The sequence below is a fragment of the Nyctereutes procyonoides genome, unplaced genomic scaffold (genome assembly GCF_905146905.1).
Source record: "Nyctereutes procyonoides isolate TBG_1078 unplaced genomic scaffold, NYPRO_anot_genome, whole genome shotgun sequence".
Taxonomy (NCBI): domain Eukaryota; kingdom Metazoa; phylum Chordata; class Mammalia; order Carnivora; family Canidae; genus Nyctereutes; species Nyctereutes procyonoides.
Genome location: NW_026575042.1, coordinates 3,863,475 through 3,889,639, shown reverse-complemented (window position 1 = coordinate 3,889,639; position 26,165 = coordinate 3,863,475). Strand labels below are relative to the sequence as shown.

At 36.7% G+C, this 26,165-nt stretch overlaps 1 protein-coding gene and 1 pseudogene across 2 annotated transcripts in view; one reads left to right on the top strand and one right to left on the bottom strand.

Moving 5' to 3' along the window:
- FBXL2 (F-box and leucine rich repeat protein 2) overlaps positions 1-26,165 on the top strand; it is a 113,040-nt gene that overhangs the window by 37,107 nt on the left and 49,768 nt on the right. The gene's annotated exons all lie outside the window — the stretch shown is intronic.
- On the bottom strand, positions 2,322-2,801 carry LOC129507151 (eukaryotic translation initiation factor 1-like; annotated as a pseudogene).

Sequence of the window (26,165 nt, the reverse complement as noted above, 5' to 3'; positions counted from 1 at the left end):
AAACCTGTTCAATGGTTTTCAACTCATTGCTATTATTACTTTTATTGAAATTCAAATGATCTTAACTTTGACTCCTCAGTCCTTTTACATGACCCTAGTAGTTTTGATAGTTGCCTTCTTGACAAATATACAGATGTATTAGATTTATCTCATATATTCCCTGCCCTAGACCTGGAATCAGCCATTTTTTGAAGAAGCATTGGTTTCTTTTTGTGGGAAAGGATATTTCAGGACCACAGTCTGGTTACTAGAGGTATACCGAGGCCTTTTCAATATAGTGAACATATATAGAGAGATGAGAAACTCATGATTTCATACTGATATATCTGATGCAAATTCAGGATTTTAAGTTATCACTTCATCAGTCTGAACATCTGTTATCTCCTTTCTTTCATACTAATAATCCTGGTTCTGACATAGGAGATTATAGAATTAGAGTATTCCTATATTTGCTCATTTGCTTTATTCACAACACAGACACTATAGCCTCAGAATAACAATACTAATATAGTTTTTATCAGGGTAATTACTGAAAACGTGACTTTTTTGCATATGTTCTCTCTTTCTCCTCACTCCTGCTTTCAAATGACTGTACTAAATCTACATTGTCAGGTGTATAGCCATCATATATTGTACCCCCTCCTTTTAAACTCTCATTTGAGCTTATGAATAATGCTCACACTAGTCTCTATTTGATGTCTATGTAGTCATTTTGTTGTCTGGTGCTTGTTCTCCAGAAGATTCATTCTTTAGGAAGAGTTCATGGGAACAGTATTCTCTGAGGTCTTGTATGTGGATACCAGTTTGTGCCCTTTATACTTGAAAACCAGTTTTTCTGGATATAAACGTCATTCTTTACATTTTCTTTTCCTGATTATCTTAAATGTTATTTCATTTGCTTCTACCATAAAGCTTTGTATATGTAGTTGGAAAAGGGAAGAATATTTTATTTATTTTTAAAGATTTTATTTATTTATTCATGAGAGATACAGAGAGAGAAAGAGGCAGAAACACAGACAGAAGGAGAAGCCGGCTCCATGCAGGGAGCCCAACGTGGGACTCGATCCTAGGTCTTCAGGATCACACCCTGGCTGAAGGCGGCACTAAACTGCTGAGCCACCCGGGCTGCCCAGAAGAATACTTTAATAGCCTATTCATCTAATGGTGGATATTTTGATTTGACATCTAAACTTAATAGGTGACAGTTTCTTAAAGAGTAGTTGCAAATGGAATTTAAAAACTATGGCAATCAACTTTTATACTTTACAAAGGTAAACTCCATTTGTCTTTATACTTTGAATAGATCTTTTCCTTATTCAGCATGCATTTTGAAACATTAATTTATCATTTGGAAAATATCAAGATTTGGGACACTGACAGGGTCACCTGTGTGGCTCAGTTGATCCTTGCACTCTTGATTTCAGCTTAGGTCCTATTCTCAGGGTCATGAGAGCCTCACATCAGCTCTGCACTCAGCTTGGAGTCTGCTTGAGATTCTCTGGCACCTTCACCCTCTGCCCTGCTCCTGCTTGCTCATGTGCATGTTCTTTTTTTCTCTCTCTCTCCATAAATAAGTAAATAAAATCTTTATTTAAAATAAAAGATCTGGGGGTGCCTGGGTGGCTCACTCGATTAAATGTTTGTTTTTAGCTCAGGTCCTGATCCCAGGGTACTGGGATGGAATCCCTCATCTGGCTCCCTGCTCAGTGGGAGCCTTCTTCTCCATATCCCTCTGCCCCTCCCCCTGCTTGTGCGCTCTCTCTCTCTCTCTCTCTCTCAAATAAGTAAATAAAAATCTTAAAAGAGAAAAAATATTTGGGACACTGACAATTCACAGTAGGCAGTACAAGTTTTTAAAAATTCTAATTTTTAATCAAAAGCTTGAATTTTATCATTGGCACAATTTTCCTTGAAGTGGCAGGCTCACTTCATTTTTTAGAAAATGTCTTTATGTACTTTAGTCTGAATTACCATAATATATGTCAGTTGTTTCTTTCATGTTAAAATATTTCATTAAGAAAAAATGACTAGGGGCAGCCCCGGGAGCTCACAGTCTTAGCGCCGCCTTCAGCCCAGGGCCTAATCCTGGAGACCCGGGATCGAGTCCCACGTCAGGCTCCCTGCAAGGAGCCTGCTTCTCCCTCTGCCTGTGTCTCTGACTCTCTCTCTCACTCTTTCTCTCTTTCTCTGTCTCTCATGAATAAATAGAAAAAGAAAAAATGACTAGTTGAAAAAAGTGACTAGTTTGCAGCTCAAACAATTGATTTTTCCTTAAGACACCATTTGAACCTTTTTCTTTTGGCTCTTTTCAGTTTATTGCATGGAAGAGTTACAGCAGAGCCCAAATGGTTTCATTATATAAGCTGTGAGGTTTTTAAACTTGTGACAAGGGAAAGTAAGGAAATTCTACTCATTGCCTGGAAATCCTCACTTAAGCTTCAGAGAGCCAAAGGCACTTTTTTAAACCCATGAAGCTTCAACTGGTCCTCCTTAGCCAATCCTGTCTCTTTGAGGAACTGGCCTATGTTCTTGTGCTGGTGACCCTTTAGCTAAATTCTCCATATCCTGAATGCTCAATTACAGTACCATTGCAGGCAAATTTCTTCTTAAATGCCTTCTCTAGCTTTTTATTGTAATTATCCTTGATACTTTGGACAGACAGTAGTAAGGGTCTTCCTCCCACTTCTCTGTTGAATTCTTAAATGGATATAATCCTCAGTGCCAGCAAGAAGCAGATAACTGCTTTCACTTGCATCAGCAAAGTGGGGGTGGAAAGAGTGGAGGTTCTTGATAGTGGACATACAGTATGATTCCTTTTTCTCTGTGGGAGAAGGTGGCAGCAGGGCAGTGGTTGGGTGAGGTGTTGTGTGGTGAGGGGGGCTCAGTAGAGGAGGCTGCTGAGTCCTCAATGACTCAGTGATTGGGATCAAAAACTGTTTGAAACCTTTTATGTGTACTTACCATTTTGTCACACAGAAATTCAAAAGATGTGTGCTCAAAAGTCAAGATTCAATAAAAATCATTTGTTTCTGCTTTGTCCAGGACATTCTTTTTTTTTTAATTTTTATTTATTTATGATAGTCACAGAGAGAGAGAAAGAGAGAGAGAGAGAGAGAGAGAGAGAGAGAGAGAGGCAGAGACACAGGCAGAGGGAGAAGCAGGCTCCATGCACCGGGAGCCCGATGTGGGATTCGATCCCGAGTCTCCAGGATCGCGCCCTGGGCCAAAGGCAGGCGCCAAACCACTGCGCCACCCAGGGATCCCTGTCCAGGACATTCTTAAGTGAAACTTCTGGGGTTTTATTATTATTACTTTTAAAGATTTTATTTATTTATTCATGAGAGACAGATAGAGGCAGAGACAAGGCAGAGGGAGAAGCAGGCTCCCTGCAGGGAGCCTGATGTGGAACTCAATCCCAGGACCCCGGGATCACGCCCTGAGCCAAAGGCAGATGCTCCACCACTATCATCCAGGTACCCCCCATTATTATTATTATTATTAAACACTGATGGCCTGGCATTGAAAGCCAAAATGACTCTAAGTACAGTTCATCCCACTGCCTTTATTTGTGCTAAGGAACCACCAATTTTACCTACCATTTCTTTTGCACCATCAATGGAAGTATTAATACAGAAAAGGTAAATAACATCTTTGTATTGAGAATACTTTTGACCTGTGGAATCCTTAAAGGAGTCTGAGATGATTGTCATGGGTCTCTGAACACTGAACATACTTTGAGGGGTGCTGTCTTTTTTTTTTTTTTTCCTGTTAAAATTCTTTCTTTTTCCTTTTTGGTAAAAAATTGAGGTATAAAGACATACAATATCCTAGTAATTTCAGGTATACATCATGGTAATTCGGTATTTTTATACTTTAGGAAATGATCCCCACTATAAGTCTAGTTACCATCTGTCCAAAGTTGTTATGATAATTTTTACATTTGTAAAGTTATTATAATTAATTGCATTTCGCTTATGAATTGCTGAATATCTCTTTGTGCCTTATTTGGCATCTATATATTTTCTTTAGCGAATTGTCTGTTCAAATATTTTGTGCATTTTAAATTAGGTTGTGGGGCACTTAGGTGGCTCAATAAGTTGAGCATCTGACTCTTGGTTTTGGCTCAGGTCATGATCTCAGGGTCATGATCTCAGGATTGTGAGATTGAGTTCCACATCTGGGTCCACACTCAGCACAGAGTCAGCTTGGGATTCTCTCTTTCCCTCTCCCTCTCCCTCTTCTTCCCTCTTCTGGCTGGCACAGACTGCTCTCTCTTTCTCTAAAATAAATAAATAAGTTAGATTGTTTGTTTCTTAAGTTTTGAAAATTTTCATATATTTTGGGGATACTAATCCTTTATCAGATATATGTTTTGCAAATATTCTCTCCCAGTCTGTGGTTGATCTTTTATTTTCTTAACAGTGTTGTTTTGTTCATGTAGTTTTGTTTTAAATATTTTTTTGTATTGCTTTTGCTACGTAGTTGTTGGTTTTGAGGATTTGTAACAATTCAAAAGCTATATCCCTACCATCTTCCCAGAATCCCCCATATATTATTTAGAAGTTTCTTAATTTCCAAATATATAATAATTTTAACTTTACCCTTTTTTATTTACATCATACTAGATTTCTTTATGGTTAGAGAACATGGTCTGTATTTTTCAACATTTGTTTTATGTGTGCATTAAAAGAATATGTGCTTTGTCAGATGTTAGAATGTCATATAGGTGGATTAGCTTAAGATTGTTTAAGTGGTCTAACCTTTGTTGATTTTTGCCTCCTTGACCTGTCAGTAACAAAGAGAAATATGTCAAAATGTACAATTGTAATGGTTATTTGTATAATTCTCCATGTAGTTCTGTCAGTTTGTTGCTTTACATCTTTTGAGGCAGTATTATTACACAGAGATGCATTTTTAAATTGTTACATTTTCATGGTGAAGTAAATATTTTATTGTTATATAGCTGTTATCTCCATTTACATTTATATTTTTATCTTGACATTTGTCTTGTCTAATAATAATAGCATGACTGTGCTTTGTTTTGGTTAACATTTATCTGCTGTATATTTTTAAATCCTTTTGAAAAATTTTTATGTTACACAATTTTAGGGGAAAAGTACTGATGACGTATAATATTAATGACACATGGTAATCTATAGTAAAATTTAGATAATTGCATGGAGGAGCATGCTGGGAAATCCTGTGTGCAAATGACACATATCATGGCCTCACATTTAACTTGATAATAATCCAACCACATAGCCCCACCTGACTGCTGTAAAAGAAGCAGACTCAGCTAGCTTTTCTCCAAAATCCACATAGCCCTATTCTTCCTGGGCACATAATTAGGCATGTATGCCCAGGAAAAGAGAAAAACATGACATTTTGTGAGCAGCTAGCTACTTATGCCATAGTCTGCCTTTCTGGTTACCAGATTACCATATTGGTGATCTTTATTTCCACACAGAACACAACCTCATCCCCAAGAGATGAACCAATCCCATCCATTCACTGCATCCAGCTCCAAGTGTAGGATCTCTGGCTAATATACAGTTCTCTCCATCATATCTGCATGTGTTGCTTCATGATTTTGTTACCTTTTTCCAACTACTGCCCCTCTCCTTGTTCAGGATCAGGGACAGGGTGACTGCAATAAACAAAATTTGAGAAGGGGAGGATTGCAAGACACAGTAGTTACTGTTCTATAGCAACGATGGGATTCTGCTAGGCCAGCATTAAGAAGTCCCCCTTGTGCTGGCAGTAGGGGAAGTTCCTACTCTGTTTTCTGTGAAGAATTCTCTTGCCACTGGTTTTGGTGACCTTAACTCCAACCTCTGGAAGGTTTTTCCTCTTCCATAATTCTCCCGAAGTGGGATATCTTGGGGTCTCTTCCTATCTCACAGTCATTTCTTACCTGTGCAGCTTTGGACACTTGAGGATGAGTTTATAATGGATATTTTAGGCCAAGATCTTGGATGGACTTGACAGAATTTAAGAAGTCGCTAGTCTTTCTGATTTGATTCTAGTTAGTTCGCTGTGCCTGTAACCCACCCACAGATATTTCCTAGACTACAGCCTCAGGACTCCTGTATTTTACTTTTTGCCTCTATGCTTCTCTTTCTCAGTGGTATCTGCAACAATAATAGGCTTGGAAAGAAAGGAAGCAACTTTAATCTAGTCTTTGCTACAGGGCTTAGTTAATATATGTAACAGAGAATTTCAAGTAATCTCTTGTAGCTCAAGGTACTTTCAAATTTTGGAAAGTAATATTTAGACATAATTGGCTTTTTCAACAGTCCAAGGCCTTCAGTTTCTGTGCTCTCTCTCTCCTTTTTTCTGCTTGCAAGCTAACCAGTTTTATCCTGAGTAGCTTACTTTCTTGTAATGCCTTGCTAAATACAGCAATGATAAGCCATTAGTCACTAACCTTTTGGCACTTTCTAGCCTCTTCTCTAGGTTAGATCTACATACTGTGTCTGCCCTCCACATTATCACAGGCAATAATATCACAGTTACCAGCTCTGTTCCTGTGCTGTCAGACATTAAGCAGATCTCACATATTTTAGACTTTTGTTCTGGAAGCACCCCACTTCAAGGTGTCTTTTTTTTTAAATTTTATTTATTTTTATATTTTTTATTGGAGTTTGATTTGCCAACATATAGCATAACACCCAGTGCTCATCCCGTCAAGTGCCCCCCTCCGTGTCTGTCAGCCATTCACCCCATCCCCCCACCCACCTCCCCTTCCACTACCCCTTGTTCGTTTCACAGAGTTAGGAGTCTCTCCTGTTCTGTCACCCTCTCTGATATTTCTCACTCATTTTCTCTCCTTTCCCCTTTATTCCCTTTCACTATTTTTTATATTCCTCAAATGAATGTGTCTCTTTCTTTATTAGTGTAGAATAAGCTAATGTGGCATATGAATCCAATAATCACCCAATGTCTAAAACACAATAGAAGTTTACTTACTGTTCATCTAATAATATTGGGAATGGTATGTTGAGTCATCAAGGAAGCCCTGCTTTCTACAATTATTAAAAACTTGTTTGAAGGAACTGCTGCTATTTTCAACCATGGTTTCCCTCCAGCTAGCCCCCTTCCCATGGCTAGATCTTGGTTATGTGGCTACTTGTTCCTGCAAGGGAAGCTAAGAAATGAAATATAGGTGTGTACCTGGGAAACAGTTGTCACTGTCCTATAAAATTGGACATTGGCATTGACCCAGCACTACAACTTTTGAGTATACCCTAAGGAAGCTCTTGCAAACATAAACCAGGTGACATGTATAAAAGCGTTCAGGGGTGCCTGGGTGGCTCAGGTGGTTGAGCATCCAACTCTTGATTTTGGCTTGGGTCATGATCTCAGAGTCATGAGATTGAGCCCCACATCGGGCTCCACTCTCAGCATGAAGTCTGATCAACCCTCTCCTTCCCCTTCTTCCTCTACCCCTACTCATGCTCTCTCCTTCTCTCTCTCTCAAATAAATAAAAATCTTAAAATGTTCATAGCACTATTTGTAATAGCATAAATACTAGAAACAACCAAATATTCACTGGAATATGGAATATTATTAATGTAAATGATAAAATGTGCTAAAATGTATAATATGAAGTATAAACATGATGAAATATATGAAAATCTCAACAATGGCACAGATAAATCTTAGTGTTATAATGCTAGTGGGAAAAAAGCTAGTTTCAAAAGACTACAACATGTACTATTTTTTTTAAGATTCAAAATCAAAAGCTAAAAAAAAAACAAAATCAAAAGCTGCATTTTAGGAATGTATACATTGCAGTAAAACTCTGAAGGGAACAAAAAGCAGAAATTATGAACATACTTATTGGTTGAGAGGGAGAGAAAAGAAATAAGGAGGAATATAAAGTAGATGCTGTGATTCTGGTAATGTTCTAGTTTTTAAGTTTCAGTGGTGAATCATATACTTTAATTATTAGGGACTACAAAGTGTCATATATTCTTTTGTATGTATCAAAATATTCCTAATAAAAAGATTTGTAATAAGTTTGATAGATATGAAGGAAAGCTACATCTTATTCTTTTCTTGACTTGTCTCCTGATTAGTTTTTATTCATGTGCCTAACCACTTTGTTAACTGCATCTCCCCTTGGCTGTCTCTTAGGGTTAGGTATCTCTGATCTTTATAAATATTTTGTTTCTCACTTCTTATTCAGAACTATTCCCATTTGTTGTGTTCCAACCTTTTTGAGTCACCACTTTGCTAAGTTTACTGTTAATTTCTCAAATTATTTTTATTAAAATTCAAAGTTACTTTCTTCATCTTCTATTGTAATTTGATTCAATCTTAATAATATATTCTACCAGGATTTTCTTTCCAGTGTTGACTTTGCAAATCTCCCTTCTCCAGCTCTATGATGCAATGCTCTAACCTTCGAAAATTTTACTTGTTTTATCATTCAGTTGACTTATATTTTAAAAGTCAGATATTTCTTTTAGAAACTCATTTATGGATTCTTTAAGGTCACTAGCATTATGGCAGAAGTAGATTTATCATTGGTTAAGTGTCTTGCATTTTCATTAAGTCACTGATCTTTGATTACACTCTTCCTGTTAAAATGTTTTTTAGGGTGGGAGGATTGGTGAGATAGATAATGGGGATTAAATAGTGTACTTACCATGGTGAGCACTAAGTAATGTCTAGAATTGTTGAGTCACTATATTGTACACCTGAAACTAACATAACACTGTATGGGGATCCCTGGGTGGCGCAGCGGTTTGGCGCCTGCCTTTGGCCCAGGGCGTGATCCTGGAGACCCGGGATCGAGTCCCACATCGGGCTCCCGGAGGCTGCTTCTCCCTCTGCCTGTGTCTCTGCCTCTCTCTCTCTGTGACTATCATAAATGAATTAAAAATAAATAAATAAATAAAATCTTTTTTTAAAAAAAAACATAACACTGTATGTTAAATATACTGGAATTAAAATTAAGAATTTAATAAAATTTTTAAAAATTAAAATTAAATAAAATCTTTTAAAAACTAACTTTAGTTAAAAGCTGACTAACTTCTTTTTTTGTGGGTTTTTGTTTTAGGACTTTATTTATTTATCCATGAAAGACACAGAGAGAGAGGGTATGTTTTATTTTAGTTACTATTTAGTGCTCAATATTTATGATGAAATCTTTACTCATCATATAGTAATTGAATAATTGAAATTTAACCATAAAAGTTCTTTTCTTTATCAGAAAATGTAATGATTGCAAATATTAACAACTTAGTTTTAACTTCCCTTGAAAATATGGAGGGTCAAAAAGAGACTATAGTTATGTGAAACTAGTTTTGCTATTATGGAGTAATTTTCTTTCTGTCGTCTTTTCTTTGTTATATTTTAAATTAAAAAGCCTAATAACTTTAGCAAGGACAATAAAAAAGGTGAATAAAGAAAATGATGAATCTGCTGTTAATATGCTTCAGCTCTCATACTTTGAGGTAAAAAGTGTAAATAGCGTCTATGCTTTTGGAAACATTTCTGAAGTGGTTAACTCTTTTAGAGCTTTCTCTCTCTCTCTCTCTCTCTCTCTCTCTCTCTCTCTCTCTCTCTCAGATAATATCACTAAACCAATGCTCTGATATCTCAAATGTTTAATATTTGAACATAATTGTTTTCTGTTCACTCATCTGCCTTAGTATATGAGAACAGGATTAGTGGTCTTTAGAAAAAAATTTTTCTTCTATATCCACACTTCAGAGACTATTCATTTACATAAAAAATGAAACCTATATTTTCAACTTTGGAGGCATTATTCTAAGTAGATAGTTTTTTGAAGAATATACAGAGGGCTTGGCATCACTTTTTGTTATCCTAGTTGTTCTAAGGGTATGAAGGAGGTGTATAAATACAGAAATGCCAAAAGTCAGATTCTGGGTCTTACTACCACTCTCCAACCACAGCAATTCTTAACAGAATAACTGACATTCATGTGATAATTTAAAGTTCCCCACACTTTGCTAAGGGCCTGTTAAGGTTCTGCTTCTGTTGATATTTTTTTCATCCAATTTTTAAAAATTGTTCTCAATGTACATCAGCCATTCAGTCTAAGACTTATTAATGATTATTATTGGGGGGGGAAGAACTGAGTATATGTGTAGCAATTTCATAATCACATGATACTCAAAATAATCTTTTTAAGTAGAAGGAACAGTTTTAATAAAAAATCTTAGGCACAGAGGTTGAGTGAGTTAATCAAGATTCCACAGTTGTTTAAAAACATGAGATTTGGGGGCCCCTAGGTGGTCCAGATGGTTGGGCATCTGCCTTTGGCTTGAGTCATGATTTCCAGGTCCTAGAATTGAGCCCCACATTGGGCTCCCAGCTCAGCAGCGAGTCTGCTTCCCGCTCTTCCTCTGCCTCTCCCTCTGCTTGTGTTCTCTCTGTGTGTGTCTCTTTCTCAAATGAATAAATAAAAAGATCTTAAAAAACAAAACATGAGATTTGGAGTTTAAAGGGTCTGTGTGGATCTGAGACTTCAAGGCTTTTAACTTCAAATTTCATATTCTTCCTTCTATACCTTATTGTTTCCCAGTCAACAAAAATTGTCTCCAGAATATGTTAGTCTTATAATCTATAAAATAGACAAAAAAATCTTCACACATCTTAATATATCTGACTATAAAAGATAAGGCATATAATTTTTATTCTTTTCAGCAGAGCACAAACTTCCAGTTTAACAGATTATTCATCACTATAGGGCATGTGTCTTATAAAAAGTCAACTAGTTAATGTACCTAATTTTCTTTGCTATAGTAATGGAAAAGAAGAGTAGCTGACATTCTACTCCTAGAGCATTCTGTATACCATGCTGTTATTTGCTATCAAAGCAAAGGAACATCCTGTAACCTTGTAATTGAGCTAGTTAAGAACACAAGGAGAAACAGTGGTTATAATAAAATTTAAAAATCAAATACATAGTTCAAGATAGAAATAATCTTAGTGTACTAATAACTGGCAGTGGTTAGCAAATCAGCTATCAGATTGTCTATAATAACTAATGCCCAGGATTTTAAGGCCACCAGGGAACGGAGATGAGGCCTCAAATGTACCTAGAGAGGAATTTAGAGACTGTGGAAAGGTTCCCTGCACCATGTAAGATGCAAAAGACCTTGCTTCTGCTTAGGGTTCTGGGGGAAAAGGTCTTTCTTGGGAAATCTAATTTCCTGTATGGAGGATTCAAAATTCAAACTTAGAAATTAATATTAAATTGATGCTGGAAAGATGAAACCTTTGAGAACTTGACAGAATCAAATGTTAAACAATTTCATTAGGGACATTTCACAAACCAAGATGCATGAGTTTTCCACACATCAATAATCAGATGAAAATGAGGTTGTGGTCAAATATCATAAGTTACCTAAGGAAATGAATGGCTGTAAGGTAGAGTAAATGGATTAAACAGTCATTAGATCAAGCTGAAAAAGAAACTAGGAAACTGGAAAATAGAGATGGGAAATTCAACATAGTTTAACATAGAAAGAGAAATATAGAAAAGATTAAGGAACCCAAAAGGTGGGATTAGATGATTCAACATATGTGTAAAGGAAGTTATAGACAAAGAATATAGAGAAAATATGGAAGGGGTGATATTTGTAGCAATAGTGCTGAAAATGTTTGAGAATGGAAGAAAGATATAAATCCTCAAATTGAAGTAGTGCAGTGGGCCCTGAACAGGATTAATAAAGATAAATTTGTACCTAGGCAAATGAAACAACAGAACTTCAGAGACAAATGTCTTAAGTAAATCAGCAAGATGAGTAAAATTACTCATCTTGCAAAAAATTAAAAGGATTGGCAATTAAATTGACAGTAGATCTCTCTCTCATCAGCAACAATAGAAGCAAAGAGTAGAAAAATATTTCTCATGTGCTAATGGAAATGTAAACCTAGAATTCTTTACCTACCTAAATTATCATTCTAAAAAGTAAAGCCTTCATAAAATAGTGTAGCCACTGTAGAAAACAGTTTGTAGCAGTTTTTCGAAAAATTAGAATTACCACATGACCCAGACATTCCACTCCTAGATATATACCCAAAAGAATTGGAAACTCAAATACTTATACATGAATATTCATAGTGTCATTATTTACAAAAGCCAAAATGTGGAAACAACACAATGTTGCATTGATGATGAATGAATAAATTGTCGTATACACATACAATAGGGTATTATTCAGCCATAAAAAAGAAAGAAGTACTGATATATTCTACAACTTGGATAAGCTTCAAAAACATTTTGCTAAGAAATGAAGCCACACCTAAAAGACCACATATTATATGTTTTCATTTATATGAAGTATCCAAAATAGATAAATCCACAGAGATAGAAAGTGGGTTGGTAGTTGCCAGAGGCTAAGAGGAAGTGGGGAATAGAGAATGGCTGCTTAATGACATGGTGTTTTCTTCTGGGGTAATGAAAATATTTTGAAATTAGATGAAGGTAGTGGTGTGCAAATTGTGCATGAACTGAATGTCACTGAATTGTATGCTTTAAAGTGGTTTTGTTTTGTGAACCTTACCTCAATTTTTAAGGTCACAGTTAAAAACTTCCAACTTTTAGAACACACCTGTCTGAATGAACTGTTAAAGGATAAAATCTACTAAGTTTGATTTCAGAAAGGATGTGTGAGAAACAAACTGGTAAACAAAATGCAACTATGTGGGTAAATATTATTTAGTATTGACTCTAGAAAAAGAAAATATTGATAATAATTAACATGGAAGATTTCATGGGAGCAATGACAGCAAGAACAGTTGTCGATGGTTTCAGTTGGATGATGGGAAGATGGTGATCAGAATTAAAGTGATTTAAAATTTTGAGGGAGGCATGTTGATTAACTTATAGAGACTTCTGCATTTGTTTAGGAAGGACACAAAAGACTTTTGCTCTGATGGTAACCACAAGAAAAATTACACACAAAATTGAAAAGTCATACTTTCTATAGGGCAAGCAAAGAACAGTGGACAAAGGGAGGTCTGAACGAACTGAATTTCTCAGAGGGCAAACCCTTTGTGGTGAGCAGAACCACAGCAGCTTCTATACCCACTGGTGCCTCGTCATGGTACAGATAGGCCTGCTTTATACACAAGGCTAAATTAGCCATGCTTTGGAGACTCAAATGCAAGGACAAATAATTTGGTCTAGCACTTCTTCTCTGTTAGTTCCTCTCCACTCCTCCCTGGACCTTCCAAGTTTTGGCAAGAAGGAAGGGATAGAGAAGAGACTTGTAAGCAGGGAGATATTGTCCAGACCATCATTCTTGCAATGATGGGATTCAGAATATTTGCCAGACTGAAATCCAAAGGCAAACCAGAGCTAACTGAAATTGCAGTTTAACCCCTTCTAGATCATACACTGGTAAGATTTTTTTTAATATTATGTATGGCTCAGGAGACTGGAGATTGAGCCAAACACAAGTGAAATTTAATTTTAGCTGTGACCCAACTTGAACTCAACTCAAGAAGGATTTTGAATGATCAGATCAAGGAAATGGCTTGCACTTTCTGGGAAATAAGCCAAAATGATAGGACAGTCTTTACTATTTCAGCCACAATGTCTGGAATACAGCCTAAAATTATGAGACATACAAGTAAGCAAAAAAATGTGACCCATGAACAAGAGAAAACAGTCAATGTAAGCAGACTTTTAGATGACCCAGTTATGCAAATTAGTATATTAGGACTTTAAAACAACTATTACAGGTTTATCTGGGTGGTTCAATTAGTTAAGCATCTGCCTTTGGCTCAGGTCATGATCCCAGGGTCTTTGGATGAGTCCTGTATCAGCCCCCTCCTCAATAAGGAGCTTGCTTCTTCCTCTGCCCCTCCCTCCTGCTTGTAGATCTCTCTCTTTCTCATTCTCTCTCTCTCTCTCTCTCCCTCCCTTTCTCCTCTCTCTCTCTCTTTCATAAATAAATTAAATCTTTTACAAAATAAAGCAACTATTACAAAACATTAAAGATCATTGATGTATCTTAACAGGAAAGGGAAACAAAAGCAAAATAAACTCTTGGGACGATACCAAAATAAAAAGCTTTTGCACAGCAAAGGAAACCAACAGAATGAAAAACAACCTACCAAATAGGATAATATATATGGAAATGATATTGATAAGGGGCTAATATATAAAGAACTCCTACAACTCAATACTCAAAACCCAAATAATCTGATTTAAAAATGGGTGAAGACCTGAATAGATATTTCTTTAAAGAAGACATACAAGTGACCAACAGATACATGAAAAAATGCTCAATGTCTTTAGTCATCAGGGAAATACAAGTCAAAAGCACAATGGGATACCACCTTACAACTGTCAAAATGGCTATTATCAAAAAGACAAGAAGTAACAAGTATTGGCAATGATGTGGAGAAAAGAGAATCATATACTGTTGCTGTGGTATAAATTAGTACAATCACTGTGGAAAACAATATGATGGAGTTTCCTCAAAATATTAAAAATGGAAATATGTAATTTAGTAATTCCACTACTGTGTATTTACCTTAAGAAAATGCTAATTTGAAAATATATATGTAACTCTATGTTCATTGCATCATTATTTACGATGGGCAAGTTATGGAAGCAACCTAGGTACTCATTGATAAATGAATGGATAAAGATGTTTGTAGGTGTACACACACACTGGAAAGTTACTCAGCCATAAAAAACAATAAGATCTAGCCATGTATGACGCTGTGGATGGACCTAGAGGGTATTATGCTAAGTGAAGTAAGTCAAAGACAAATATCATATAATTTCACTAATATGGGGATCTGTTAAACAAATGAGCAAACAAAAATAGAAACAGAATCATAAGTACAGAAGGGCGCCTGGGTGGCACGGTCAGTTAAGTGCCTGGCTTTTGGTTTTGGCTCAGATCGTGATGTCTGGGTCCTGAGATCAAGCCCTGTGTTAGGTTCCACACACTGCACGGAGTCTGCTTGGGATTCTCTCTCTGCCTCTGCCGCTCCCCACTCCATTCTCTAGAACTCTTTCTCTCTCAAATAAATAAAACTTAAAAAAAGAATCATAAGTGCAGAAAACAAGCTGGTAGTTGCCAGAGGGAAGGGAGTTGGAGGGGTGGGTGTAACAGATGAAGGGAATTAAGAAGTACAAACTCTCAGTTATAAGTCATGGAGATGAAAAGTACAGTGTAAGGAATATAGTCAATAATACTGTAATAATGAACTGAGCATAACATATAGAATTGTTGAATCATTATGCTGTACACCTAAATACTGGATTATATTGTATGTCAACCATACATTAATGAATTTTTTTTAAATTTTTTAATCATAAAACATATGTTAAAGAATATACAGAAAAAAGATGGCTATAATGAGTGAAAAGGTGGCTTATCTCAGGAGATGCAGAAATTCTAAAAAAAGAAATAGAATTTCTAGAATTGAAAAAATACAGTACTAAAAGTTTTTTTAAAAATTGGTTATGCTTTTCAGCAAATTAGGCACTGCAAAAGATAGGATCAATGAACTTTCAAGGTAGGTTAATAGAAGTTATCCAAAGTGACATAAAGAAAGAAAAGAGCAAAATAATATCAAATGTAATAACACACATGTAATTGGAGGTCCAGAGAAAGAATGGGGCATAAAAAAGCTTAAAGAAACAGCCTCAAATTTTCCAAATCTGAGGACGGTCTCCAGATTCAGGAAGTTTAGTGAATGCCAAATGAATAAATAGAATGGAAAATAGCACCTAAGTACTCTATGGTTAAATTACTGAAAACTGAAGATAAAGAGAAATATAAATATATATATATATTTATCTGAAGATAAAGAGAAATATGAAGATATATATTATATATATTTATATATATAAAATTCATATTATATAGAAGTCAATGAAATTCATATTGGTATATATATATGGCAATAATATGAATTTCATTGACTTCTTGTAAGAAATAATTAAAAACAAAGACCATGGAATGGCATCTTTAAAGTACAGAAAGAAAAAAAGCCTCAAAATTATATATCCAGTAAAATTATCTTATCTTTTATTTTTGTATTTTTTTATTGAAGTTCAATTTGCCAACATATAGCATAACATCCAGTGCTCATCCTGTCAAGTGCCCCCCTCCATGTCCGTCACCCAGTCACCCCAACACCCTGCCCACCTCCCTTTCCACCACCCCTTGTTGGTTTCCCATAGTTAGGAGTCTCTCATGTTCTGTCACCCTCTCTGATATTTCCCACTCATTTTCTCTCCTTTCCCCTTTATTCCCATTCAGTATTTTTTATATTCCCCAAATGAATGAGACCATATAATGTTTGTCCTTTTCTGATGTTTGTCCTTTACTTCACTCAACATAATACCCTCCAGTTCCATCCATGTCGGAGCAAATGGTGGGTATTTGTCGTTTGTAATGGCTGAGGAATATTCCATTGTATACATAGACCACATCTTTATCCATTCATCTTTCGTCGGACACCGATGCTCCTTCCACAGTTTGGCTATTAAGGACATTGCTGCTATAAACATTGGGGTGCAGGTGTCCCGGCGTTTCACTGCATCTGTACCTTTGGGATAAATCCCCAGCAGTGCAATTGCTGGGTCGTAGGGCAGTTCTATTTTTAACTCTTTGTGGAACCTCCACACAGTTTTCCAGAGTGGCTGTACCAGTTCACATTCCCACCAACAGTGCAAGAGGGTTCCCCTTTCTCCACATCCTCTCCAACATTGGTTGTTTCCTGCCTTGTTAATTTTCCCCATTCTCACTGGTGTGAGGTGGTATCTCATTGTGGTTTTGATTTGTGTTTCCCTGATGGCCAGTGATGTGGAGCATTTTCTCATGTGCTTGTTGGCCATGTCTGTGTCTTCCTCTGTGACATTTCTGTTCATGTCTTTTGCCCATTTCATGATTGAATTGTTTGTTTCTTTGCTGTTGAGTTTAATAAGTTCTTTATAGATCTTGGATACTAGCCCTTTATCTGATACGTCATTTGCAAATATCTTCTCCCATTCTATAGGCTGTCTTTTAAGGTTTTTTTTTTTTTTTTGTCTTTTAAGTTTTGTTGACTGTTTCTTTTGCTGTGCATAAGCTTTTTATCTTGATTAAGTCCCAATAATTCATTTTTGCTTTTGTTTCCCTTGCCTGCATAGATGTATCTTGCAAGAAGTTGCTGTGGCCAAGTTCAAAAAGGGTGTTGCCTGTGTTCTCCTCTAGGATTTTGATGGATTCTTGTCTACATTTAGATCTTTCAACCATTTTGAGTTTATCTTTGTGTATGGTGTAAGAGAATGGTCTAGTTTCATTCTTCTGCACGGGACTGTCCACTTTTCCCAGCACCATCTATTGAAGAGACTGTCCTTTTTCCAGTGGATAGTCTTTCCTGCTTTGTCAAATATTAGTTGACCATAGAATTGAGGGCCCCATTTCTGGATTCTCTCTTCTGTTCCATTGATCTGTTTTTGTGCCAGTACCACACTGTCTTGATCACAGCTTTGTAGTACAACCTGAAATCCGGTATTGTGATAACCCTGACTCTGGTTTTCTTTTTCAGTATTCCCCTGGCTATTCGGGGTCTTTTCTGATTCCACACAAATATTAAGATGATTTGTTCCAATTCTGCGAAGAAAGTCCATGGTATTTTGATAGAGATTGCATTAAATGTGTAAATTGCCCTGGGTAGCATTGACATTTTCACAATATTAATTCTTCCAATCCATGAGCATGGAATGTTTTTCCATCTCTTTGTGTCTTCCTCAATTTCTTTCAGAAGTGTTCTGTAGTTCTTAGGGTATAGATCCTTTACCTCTTTGGTTAGGTTTATTCCTAGGGATCTTATGCTTTTGGGTGCAATTGTAAATGGGATTAACTCCTTAATTTCTCTTTCTTCAGTCTCATTGTTAGTGTATAGAAATGCCACTGATTTCTGGGCATTGATTTTGTATCCTGCCACACTGCCTAATTGCTGTATGAGTTCTAGCAATCTTGGGGTGGAGACTTTTGGGTTTTCTATGTACAGTATCATGTCATCTGCAAAGAAGGAGAGTTTGACTTCTTTGCCAATTTGAATGTCTTTCATTTCTTTTTTGTTGCCTGATTTTTGAGGCCAGGACTTCTAGTACTATGTTGAATAGCAGTGGTGAAAGTGGACATCCCTGTCGTGTTCCTGATCTTAGGGGAAGGGCTCCCAGTGTTTCCCCATTGAGAAGGATATTTGTTGTGGGCTTTTCATAAATGGCTTTTAAGATGCTGAGGAATGTTCCCTCTATCCCTACACTCTGGAGAGTTTGATCAGGAATGGATGCTGTATTTTGTCAGATGCTTTCTCTGCATCTATTGAGAGGATCATATGGTTCTTGTTTTTTCTCTTGTTGATATGATATATCACATTGATTGCTTAATGAGTGTTGAACCAGCCTGGCATCCCGGGAATAAATCCCACTTGGTCGTGGTGAATAATCTTCTTAATGTACTGTTCGATCCTATTGGCTAGTATCTCGTTTAGAATTTTTGCATCTGTGTTCTTCAGGGCTATTGGTCAAAAATTCTCCTTTTTGGTGGGGTGTTTGTCTGGTTTTGGAATTAAGGTGATGCTGGCCTCATAGAATGAGTTTGGAAGTATTCCATCCTTTTCTGTCTTTCAGAACAGCTTTAGTAGAATAGGTATTGTTTTTTCTTTAAACGTTTGATAGAATTCCCCTGGGAATCCATCTGGTCCTGGACTTTTGTGTCTTGGGAGGTTTTTGTTGACTGCTTCAATTTCCTCCCTGGTTGTGGCTTGTTCAGGCTTTCTATTTCTTCCTGTTCCAGTTTTGGTAGTTTGTAGTTTTCCAGAAATGCGTCCATTTCTTCTAGATTGCCTAATTTAATGACACATAGCTGCTCATAATATGTTTTTAAAATCGTTTGTATTTCCTTGGTATTGGTGGTGATCTCTCCTTTTTCATTCATGATTTTAATTAGAGTCTTTTCTCTTTTGTTTTTAATAAGGCTGGCTAATGGTTTGTCTATCTTACTAATTCTTTCAAAGAAACAACTCCTGGTTTTGTTGATCTGTTCTACAGTTCCCTTGGTCTCTATTTCATTGAGTTCTGCTCGAATCTTTACTAACTCTCTTCTTCTGCTGGGTGTAGGTTTCATTTGCTGTTCTTTCTCCAGTTCCTTTAGGTGCAAGGTTAGCTTGTGTATTTGAGTTTTTTTCCAATTTTTTGAGGGATGCTTGTATTGTGATGTATTTCCCTCTCAGGACTGCTTTTGCTGTATCCCAAAGATTTTGAATGGTTGTATCTTCATTCTCATTGGTTTCCATGAATCTTTTTAATTCTTCTCTAATTTCCTGGTTGACCCTTTCATCTTTTAGCAGGATGCTCTTTAACTTCCACGTGTTTGAATTTCTTCCAAATTTCCTCTTGTGATGGAGTTCAAGTTTCAAAGCATTATGGTCTGAAAATATTCAGGGGACGATCCCAATCTTTTGGTATCCATTAAGACCTGATTTGTGACCCAGTATGTGGTCTATTCTGGAGAAAGTTCCATGTGCACTTGAGAAGAATGTGTATTCGGTTGCGTCTGGATGTAAAGTTCTGTAAATATGACCTGAAGCCAAGAGTCGGATGCTTAACCAACTGCACCACCCACACACCCTACAAAATTATCTTTAAAAAAAAAAAAAAGCATTTTCTGGTGAAATCCATCTGGTCCAGTGTATCATTTAAAGCTCTTGTTTCTTTGGAGATGTTGTGCTTAGAAGATTGGTCATTTGCAGAAAGCGCCGTGTTGACGTCTCCCAGTATTATCTAAGTATGTCTTTACTTTGGTTATTAATTGATTGATATACTTGGCAGCTCCCACATTAGGAGCATAAATATTCATGATTGTTACGTCCTCTCATTGGATAGATCCTTTAAGTATGATAGAGTGTCCCTCTTCATCTCTTACTGCAGTCTTTGGGATAAACTTTAATTTATCTGATATGAGAGGATGGCTACCCCTGCTTTCTTTTGAGGACCATTTGAATACTAAATGGTTCTCCGACCTTTCATTTTCAGGCTGTAGGTGTCCTTAGGTCTAAAGTGAGTCTCTTGTAGACAGCAGATAGATGGGTCTTGCTTTTTTATCCAGTCTGAAACGCTGCGTCTTTTGATGGGACCATTAAGCCCATTCACATTCAGAGTTACTATTGAAAGCTATGAATTTAGTGTCATCATAATACCTATTCAGTCCCTGTTTTTGTGGCTTATTTCTTTGGGCTTCCACTTTCTTTTACAGAGTCCCGCCTTAACATTTCTTGCAGAGCTGGTTTGGTAGTCACATGTTCTTTCAGTTTCTGCCTATCTTGGAAGCTCTTTATCTCTCCTTCTATTCTGAATGAGAGCCTTGCTGGATAGAGTATTCTTGGCTGCATGTTCTTCTCATTAGGACCCTGAATATATCCTGCCAGCCCTTTCTGGCCTGCCAGGTCTCTGCTGTTAATCTAATATTTCTCCCCATGTAAGTTAAGGATCTCTTGTCTCTTGCTGCTTTAAGGATTTTCTCTTTATCCTTGGAATTTGCAGGTTTCACTATTAAATGTCTAGGTGTTAAACAGTTTTTATTGATTTTAGGGGGGTGGGAATCTCTCTATCTCCTGGATCTGAAAGCTTGTTTCCCTCCCCAAGTTGGGGAGGTTCTCAGCTATGATTTATTCAAATATGCTTTCTGGTCCTCTGTCCCTTTCAGCGCCCTCTGGAACCCCAATTAAATGTAGATTTTTCCTTCTGAGGCTGTCACTTATTTCCCTTAACCTTTCCTCGTGGTCTTTTGTTTTCCTCTTTTTTCCTCAGCTTCCTTCCTTGCCATCAACCTGTCTTCTATGTCACTCAGTCTTTCTTCTGCCTCATTAACCCTCGTCATTAGGACCTCCAGTTTGGATTGCATCTCATTTAATTGATTTTTAATTTCGGCCTGATTAGATCTAAATTCTTTTTTTTTTTTTTTAGATCTAAATTCTTCAGTCATGAAGTCTCTTGAATCCTTTATGCTTTTTTCCAGAGCCACCAGTACCTTTATAATTGTGCTTTTGAATTGGTTTTCTGACACTGAATTGTAATCCAAATCCAAAGAGTCAGAGTAGTGTTTCTGACTCTTTCCTTTGTGGTGAGTTCTTTCTAGTCATTTTTCTCAGTGCAGAGTGGCTAAAAACGAGTTGTACTGGAAAACAGAAGAAAAAAAGAAAACAAGGAGGGGTATCCTCTGGTTCTATATACTGTAAATCCCTCGACTTCCCCTGGAGTTTTCCAGTGCTGGTTGGTCAAGAACTTGTTCTTCCCCTTTCCTGCCAGCTGGTCTTCTGGGGGAGGGGCCTGCTGTGCTGATTCTCAGGTGTGTGCACCTGGGGGACCTGCCCTGCCCCCTGCCAGGTGCACGGCTCAATGGGAGTTGTCTATCCTGTGAGGCCCCTGTTCCCTGATGGCCCTACTCCATCCCAGGCACAGGGTGACACCAGGAGGGACAACAACACTGGCTGCAGCCAGCTCTCCAGCTCTGGAGTCAGCTCCCGCAGTAACTACCACAGTCTCCCAATCCGCACTGGCCTGCGGGTGGGGGGGCGCTGACCTGCATAGCTTGGGGGCACCTGGCCGCGGGAGAGTCCTCGCTGTCCTGTGCCCTCCCCGCCTCCACCTGTCCGGGGGGAACGCAGGATCCTAGGCTGTGTCCCCTGGCACCCTGGGATCCCGGGTCTGTGCTGCTGGAATTGCGCTCCTGGGGTGCGGCTACCAAAGGTAGCAGGGTGCAGCCCCTCTTTATCTTTTTTTTTTAAATATTTATTTTAGAGAGAGAGAGTGTGGGGGGTGGGAGCAGAGAGAGAGAGAGTCCTATGCAGACTCTGTGCTGACCATGGGGCATGACATGGGGCTTGATCTCACAGCCCTGAGATCACAACCTGACCTGAAGCCAAGAGTCTGATGCTTAACCAACTGCATCACCCACACACCCTACAAAATTATCTTTTTTTAAAAAAAAAGCATTTTCTGGTAACCAAAAACTGACATCCCCATTACTATAGAAATGCTAATGCGAGTTCTTAAGGCCGTAGGTTGCTGAAAATCATGTACAGGAAAGAATGAAGAACACATAAATGGTAAGTATGTAGGTAAATATAGAATACCTTTTACCTGTTAAAAATTATTTAAAAGATAATTGTTTTAAGCAAAAAGCATAACACTATATTGTTTGGTTTATAATATATGTCAAAAATATATGACAACATAAACACAGAAGAAAAAAAGATTAAATGAGAGTATACTGTGATTGTACCTATGGAGGGATAATATTAATTGAAGCTACACTGAAATAGGGATGTGCTGTATTCATAGCAACCACCAAAGACATAAATATCATTTTAGCTATTTTAAAGAATTCTTAAAAGGAGAGTAAAGGAATAAGGAGCAGTTGGGGAAAATGGACAGCAAATGGCAGGATGGTAGATTTAAGCTATATCCATGATTAAGTGTTAAATGACCTTAACACTCCTGTTTAAAGACAAACCATGTTAAACTGGAGTTTTAAAAATAACAAGAGACACAATTTGATTGAAAGTAAAAGTTGGGAACATTAAAAGCTGTTGAGACTATGTTAGCGTTGACAAAGCAGACCTTAAGGCAAGATGTATGTTAGACACAAAGACATTTCTTCACGATAAAAGGTCAGTTGGACAATAGGAATCTTAAGTTTTGATGAGCCTAATAAAATAAGTTGAAAATATATAAAGCAAAACTAAAGGGAAAAATAGACAAATCCATAATTATATGTAGAGCTTTAACGTACCCCTGATAGACTTACAGTAACTGATAGACTAATCAGACAAAAAAATTAGGATATAGGAGATTTGAACCACACTTAACCAACTAGACATATAATAGAACACTACATTCAGTAACTTTAGAACACACATTCTTCTGAAATGCACATGAAACATTTATCAAAATAGATTATATGTTGGGACACCTGGGTGGCTCAGCAGTTGAGCATCTGCCTTTAGCTCAGGGCATGTGATCCTGGAGTGCTGCGATCAAGTCCCACATTGGGCTCCCTGCATGGAGCCTGCCTCTCCCTCTGCCTGTGTCTCTGCCTCTCTTTCTCTGTGTGTGTGTCTCTCATGAATAAATAAAATCTTTTAAAAAAAATAGATTATATGTTGAGCCGTAAAGTAAATTCAACGAATTTCAGAGAACTGAAATTAGCTAAGAGTATGTTGTCTTACCACAGTAGAACTAAACTAGAAATCAGTAACAACAAAATATTAAGCTACAAATTTCTTTAAAAAAATATTTTATTCATTTATTCATGAGAGACATAGGCAGAGAGAAGCAGGCTCCTCACAGGGAGTCCCATGTGGGACTCGATCATGCCCTGAGCCGAAGGCAGACACAACCACTGAGCCACCTAGGTGTCTCAAGCTACAAATTTCTAAATCTATGGATCAAGATGTTATCACAATGGAAATCATAAAGTATTTCAAGCTAAATAATGAAAGTATGACATATAAAAATTTGTGGGATGATGTGTAGGGGAAAATGCTTTAAATGCATGCATTAGAAAAGAAGGGATGAATGTGATCAAAAGTTCCAGCTCAAGTAACTGAAAAAACACAGCAAATTCAAAGAAACTATAATGAAGGAATTGATGAAGAGCATAGATTAATGAACTAGAGAAATCAACAAAGATAATTTTTATTACTTAAATTGATAACTCTCTAGCTTGACTGATAAAGGAAACAAAAACAAAGAAATTATCACAAAAAAGGGACATTTCTAATTTTTAGAAGTAGTATGGACATAATTATGGAATGCATTTAACAACCGTTTGAAATCAGATTAAATGGGAAAATTCCTTGAAAAACACAGCTTTTAAAAACCATAAGAAATTAAAAATCTGGAGTTATCTGTTACTACTCTTGACATTAGCCAAAAGGCCAAGAAGCACTGGATTTATCTGTAAATAGAATTTATAAATAAAATTTCCTGCAGAGAACAAGCCCAGAAAGCTTTTCTTGGAGTTTTTCCAAACATTTATAGAAAGATACAATACCAGTCTTACAGACTCTTTCAAAGTATAGAGACAGTTTTATGAGGTCAACGTAACCCTAATACCAAACTGAATGAGGATGTTAGAAGAAAGGAAAATTACAGGCCAATATTTGTCATGACTATAGATGTAAAAATCCTTAACAAAACTAGTAAGCCAAATCCAGCAATATATGAAAAGCTGAATAATTATAACCAGTGGGTTTATTTTAGAAATATAGGATTTATTTGTATGTTTGAAAATCAGTGTAATTAAGCACAATAATCTGAGTTTGCACTTTTGGAAACTAGAGAAAGAGGATCAATTGAAGCCTAAAGTAAGCAAAAGAAAGGACCTAACAAAACATGGAGCAGAAATCAACAAAATTGATAAACCTCTGGCCAGATTAACCAAGAATGAAAGAGAGAAGATACAAATTAGTACTATCAGAAATGGAGGAGGGATCATCACTACTGATTTCATGAATATTAAAAGGATATTATGAACTATATGTCCATAAATTTGGTCACTTAAATGAAATGGACCATTTCTTCAAAAGACAAAAACTACTAACTCTCACACAAGGAGAAATAGATAAACTGAATGGATATATACCTATTAAATTCATTACATCAATTATTAATAACCTTCCCAAATAGCACCAGACCCAGATGGTTACATTGGTGAATTCTACAAACATTTAGGAAATAAATGATACTAATTATTTTTTTAAAAAAGATTTTATTTGAGAGAGAAAGAGCACAAATAGGTGGAGGAGCAGAAGGAGAGGGACAAGCATACTCCCTGCTGAATAGACAGCCTGATGCAGGACTTGATCCCAGGACCCTGAGATCATGACCTGAGTTGAAGTCATATGCTTACCCAACTGAGCCACCCAAGTACCCTGAAATGATACCAATTCTTTATGTCATCCAAAAGATAAAAGCAGAAGACTTCCTAACTCATTCTGTGAAGACAGCTTTATCTTCATACCAAAACCTGATAAAGACAATATAGAAAGGAAAAACTACAGAACAATATATCTTGTAAACATAGATGCAAAATCTTCAACAATATATTAGCAAACCAAATTTAACAATATATGAAAAGAATAATACAACCAAGTGGGATTTATTTCAGGTATGCAAGGATGCTTCATTCCAAAATTAATGTAATCCATCACATCAGTTGTTTAAAGAAGAAGAGATTATAGGGTCATCATGCAGAAAAAGCATTTGACAAATTCTAATGTCCACCATAACAGAAACCTTCATCAAACCAAGAATAGAGGAGAACTTCTCAACTTGATCAAGAATATCTACAAAAAAATAGTCCACCTGGCTGGCTCAAGCATGAGACTCTTGATCTTGAATTCATGAGTTCAAGCCCCATGTTGGGCCTAGAGCTTACTTTAAAAAAATAGAAAGAAAATAAATATCTATAAAAACTCTTCAGCTAACACTATACTTAGTGGTGAGAAACTCGATTCTTTTTTCCCAAGATCAGAAATAAGAATGACTACTCTTACCACTCCTATTCCTCATAGTACCAGAAGTCCTAGCTAATCCAATTAAATAAGAAAAGGAAAGTAAAGGTATACATTGGGAAGGAAGAAATAAAACTGGTTATGTTTGTAGATGAAATGATTGTTTCTGGAGAAAATCCAAAAAAAAGTGACAAAATATTTATGTATTTAACAAGTAATTACAGCAAGTTTGTAGAATATAAGGTTAATATGTAAAAAAGGTCCTTGCTTTCCTAAGTGTCATTAGTGAACAACTAGATATTGAAGTGAAAAGCAATTACCATTTACATTAGCATAAAAAGTGAAATACTTAGGTATAAATTTAGCATAATTTGTACAGGATCTATATGGTGGAAACTCCTAAACTCCCAATGAAAAAATCAAAATCTAAATAAATGGAGACATGCTATACATTACTGGATAGAAGGACTCAGTGTTGGGTATTATGCTGAGTGAAGTCAGTCAGAGAAGGACAGACATTATGTGGTCTCATTCATTTGGGGAATATAAAAAATAGTGAAAGGGAATAAAAGGGAAAGGAGAGAAAATGAGTGGGAAATATCAGTGAGGGTGACAGAACATGAGAGACACCTAACTCTGGGAA